The following is a 5,086-nucleotide window of genomic DNA, read 5'->3' on the forward strand; positions in this document are numbered from 1 at the left end:
AGACCATTCTCTTACACCACACACAAATATAAACTGAAAATGGATGAAAGATCTAATTGTGAGACAAGATTCCATCAAAATCCTAGAGGAGAACACAGGCAACACCCTTTTTGAACTCGGCCACAGTAACTTCTGGCAAGATACATCCATGAAGGCAAGAGAAACAAAAGCAAAAATGAATTATTGGGACCTCATCAAGATAAAAAGCTTCTGCACAGCAAAAACAAAAAAAAAAAACAGTCAGCAAAACTAAAAGACAACCTACAGAATGGGAGAAGATATTTGCAAATGACCTATCAGATAAAGGGCTAGGATCCAAGATCTACAAAGAACTTACTAAACTCAACAGCAAAGAAACAAACAATCCAATCATGAAATGGGCAAAAGACATGAACAGAAATCTCACAGAGGAAGACATAGACATGGCCAACACGCACATGAGAAAATGCTCTGCATCACTTGCCATCAGGGAAATACAGATCAAAACCACAATGAGATACCACCTCACCCCAGTGAGAATGGGGAAAATGAACAAGGCAGGAAACAACAAATGTTGGAGAGGATGCGGAGAAAGGGGAACCCTCTTGCACTGTTGGTGGGAATGTGAACTGGTGCAGCCACTCTGGAAAACTGTGTGGAGGTTCCTCAAAGAGTTAAAAATAGATCTGCCCTACGACCCAGCAATTGCACTGCTGGGGATTTATGCCAAAGACACAGATGCAGTGAAAAGCCAAGACACCTGCACCCCGATGTTTCTAGCAGCAATGTCCACAATAGCCAAACTGTGGAAGGAGCCTCGGTGTCCATCGAAAGATGAATGGATAAAGAAGATGTGGTTTATGTATACAATCGAATATTACTCAGCCATTAGAAACGACAAATACCCACCATTTGCTTCGACATGGATGGACCTGGAGGGTATTATGCTGAGTGAAATAAGTCAATCGGAGAAGGACAAACATTATATGGTCTCATTCATTTGGGGAATATAAAAAATAGTGAAAGGGAATAAAGAGAAAGGAGAGAAAATGAGTTAAAATATCAGTGAGGGTGACAAAACATGAGAGACACCTAACTCTGGGAAACGAACGAGTGGTAGTGGAAAGGAAAGTGGGTGGGGGGTTGGGGTGACTGGACGATGGGTACTGAGAGGGGCACTTGGTGGGATGAGCACTGGGTGTTATGCTATATGTTGGCAAATTGAACTCCAATAAAAATTAAAAAAAAAAACAGAAAACTAAAAAAAAAAAAAGAAAGAAAAAGAAAAGTCACCTGCAGCAGGTAAGAATGCTGAGCCTGTGACTTTCCTGCTGGAGACATTCCCAGCCCTCCTCCTCCCCAGATCAAGTGGGACAGGATTCCTCCTGGAGGATCCTCCTCCCCAGATCAGCTTAGGGTTATAGGTGGTGGGCTTGGTTCAGGGTTGGGGGCAACACAGCTAGAAAAACAAGGAGGCAATGTGGGAATAAAGAGCCACAGGGCAGCCAAGATATGCTTGCAAATACTGGCGGACAGCGATGCAACACATACAAGTGAGGGGTCCCTGGAAGGCTGTGAAATTACAGGCACAAGACATTTGTGAGATTGCTACCCCTTTGCATGCACACCTTAAGCCACACACAGCCCAGCTGGCAGAGGCTGGAGTCCCTCCTGTCTTGAATGTCAGAGTATGACCTCTAGTCAAATCGTGGTCCAACTACCCAGGCAAGGAAATCTCCAGGGAGCAGGCCAATGACAGCAGGGCAGAGGAGACACTGCCATCTGACCTGTCGACACTCCCAGAGGAACAGACCAGAGTCACAGTTACCTGAAGGTATCACCTAAAATGGCCAGTTTCCAAATACAAGTTACAAGATATGCAAACAAATAGAAAAGTATAATCCATCCTCAGGGATTGGGGGTGGGGGTGCAATCAATAGAAAGTGACTCCAAGTGGACCAAAAGTTGCATTTGACAAAGATTCTTTTAAAAGTTAGCTCTTGTAAATATGCTCAAAGCTTCAAAGGAAAATAGGTTCAAAGAACTGAAGGGATATGTGTTAGGCATGAATGAGCAGAAAAGGGAGGGAAAATGTGGAAATTGCAAATGGGAGCCCAACCAAGAGATGAAGGGTACAAGGCAGAGATGGAAATGTCAGCTGATGGACTCAACCACAGGTAGGGGCAACAGAAGAAAATACTCAGGGAGTGTGGAGGGGGACATAGAGACCTTCAGGCCAAAGAACAGAGGGAAGAGGACTGATGGAAGATGAGCAGAGCCCCGGAGCTGGCGTAGCAACATGTGTGTCCTAATATCCATGCAACAGGAGCCCCTCAGGGAGGCACGTCGAGGGAAGAAAATTTACTTGAAATATTGCACAAAAACATCCAAAATTTGGTTTAAAAAAAAAAAACACTATAGAGACCCAAGAAGGTCACCAAATCCAGGTGGGATAAACAGTAAGAAAGCCACACCAAGACAACAGCATAGTCAGACCACTGAAAGCCAAAGATAGACATAAACTCTTGAAAGCAACCAGCGAAACACGACCCATCACACAGAGAGGCGCAAAGATGTAACTGAAAACTGATTGCTTACCACAGACAATGGAGGCACTAGAGCGACATGGCCAATGTGTGTACAGAAAAAACTCTCAACCAACAGTCCTATAACCAGCAAAATGATCTTTTGAAACTGGTAGTGAAATAAAAATACTTCTAGATGCACAAAAACTGACACAACTTGCTGTTATTGAAATCTCCCCATCACTGCTGATAAAGGAAATCCTCTGGGAGGAAAGAAACCAATCCTAGAGAGTAACCCAGACCCATGGGAGAGAACGGAGCACGCCATAAATGGTAAATATGTGTATAAATACATGTTTTTCTCTTTTATCTATTAATTTCTTTAAAGGAAGATTTAAAGCAAATGCTACTTGTGTTGAGAGATTCTAACATATAGAATATATGTGTGTGCATAGGTAGCTTATCCTACATACTGCGCCAGAGCAGAATCACCTCTGTTTTACCAAAGGAAAGTCATTGTTAAAATGAAACAGATTGTAATAAGTTTATAATGCCTATGTAACCTCTGGAGCAATCACAGAATAATTTTATTTTTTTATTTTTTTTAAAGATTTTATTTATTTATTCATGATAGACATAGAGAGAGAGAGAGGCAGAGACACAGGCAGAGGGAGAAACAGGCTCCATGCCGGGAGCCCGACACAGGACTCAATCCTGGGACTCCAGGATCACGCTTTGGGCCAAAGGCAGGCGCCAAACCACTGAGCCACCCAGGGATCCCCTAAAAGAAAATCAGACAGGGGATCCCTGGATGGCTTAGCGGTTTAGCCCCTGCCTTCAGCCCAGGGCGTGATCCTGGAGTCCCAGGATCGGGTGCCGGGATCGAGTCCCATGTCGGGGTCCCTGCATGGAGCCTGCTTCTCCCTCTGCCTGTGTCTCTACCCTCTGTGTGTGTGTCTCTAATGAATAAATAAATAAAATCTTAAAACAAAAAGAAAATCAGACAAAGAAATATAGGTAAGAAATCAACGGACAAGGTAAAGTGCTCTACATAAATAGCTCTACGTAAATACGTATTCTTTTCAAACACACATGGTACATTTACCAGGACTGACCACAGAGCAGTCTCAATAACTTTAAAAATCATAAGGAGCAGGTTCTCTGACCACAGTGGAATTAGACTTTAAATTAGTAACAGAAAAAAAAAATATTCTGGTAAGTCCTAAAATACAGGGAAAGTATACTAGATACTTATAAATAACCAACAGATCAAAGGACAAATCATAACAGAAATGTAGCTTGAAGAGAATGAAAATGGAAGTATCACACATCAGAATCTGTGAAATGCAGCTAAAGCTGTGCTCAGAGGGAAATTTGCCACCAGCAACTCATCTTAGAGGAGAAGGAAGTCTGTACCCAGTGACATAAAATCCCAGTGGGCAACAGTGAAGCAACAGATACAGATCAGAGAAACCATGAAATAGTTCTTTGAAAAGATCAATAACATTTATACACCTTTAGCTACCGGGATCAAATAATACACATACCTCACTACTGGATGTAGATACCAGAGAAATTGTGGCAATTCCTCTTCAAAATAAACATATGCTTCCCACAGGCCCATCAACACAGTGGTGTACTTCTAGGAATCTACCCAAGAAAACTAAATGTGCCCACGTGAGAACTTTGATGTGAGGCTCATAACAGCAGTATTCAAAACATCTGTAAATTAGAAAAAAAAAATGTGCATCTACTGGTGAACAAACAAAATGTAGTGTTTCCACACAAGGAAACATTGCTCAGCAGTTAAAATGAATAAACCACTCATATAAGCAGTAAAAAGAGAGAAGCTCAAAACCATCTTCTTCCTGCAAGAAGCCAGGCACAAAAGGCAACACATCATATGATTCTGTTTACTTGAAATTGCAGGAAAGGCAGGACTCTGTACAGCTCAGTGGGTGGTGGGTACTGGGGTCAGGGGAGGAATTGACTCCAAAGGGGCAAGAAGGGATTGGGGGGCGGTGATAAAAGTATTCTAAAATTTTGTTGTGGTGGTAGTTGCATGACTTTACGCTTCTCAAAAATCAGCAAACGGTATGCTTTGAGGGAGTTGTCATTTATGTAGATTACACACCAGTAGATAAAACTGTAGTGTGTTTGTGTGTATATAACATAGAGAACGCGCGCATGTGTGTGCACACGCAAGCACGAGCCCTGGTTACTCGGCCCAGCACACCTATGCTAACAGAGGCACTCCCCCCGGCGCCACCTGATCTTTGCAGCCTGTTGGGCTGTTGCTGCCTTTCCCATGCCTACTCCTTGTAATCATACACCCCTTATTGTTTTCAGCCCCAAACCATTTGCCCCTCTTGACCCAGGGTCTTAAAACCCTATTCCACTATCTCTAGACATTCAAATCCCAGTAACGTGTGGAAACCCAACTCATTCTTCTTTTTGCATGTTCCCTTCTGATGCTGTTCACCCTCCTTCCCACCTCGACTCTCCAGCCTTCCTTCCCACGCTGGAAGCAATGCTTCCCTCCTCAGAGCTCTAGCCACCTCTCATGCCTTCTTTCTCGGTCA

The sequence above is a fragment of the Canis lupus genome, chromosome 16 (genome assembly GCF_011100685.1).
Source record: "Canis lupus familiaris isolate Mischka breed German Shepherd chromosome 16, alternate assembly UU_Cfam_GSD_1.0, whole genome shotgun sequence".
Taxonomy (NCBI): Eukaryota; Metazoa; Chordata; class Mammalia; order Carnivora; family Canidae; genus Canis; species Canis lupus.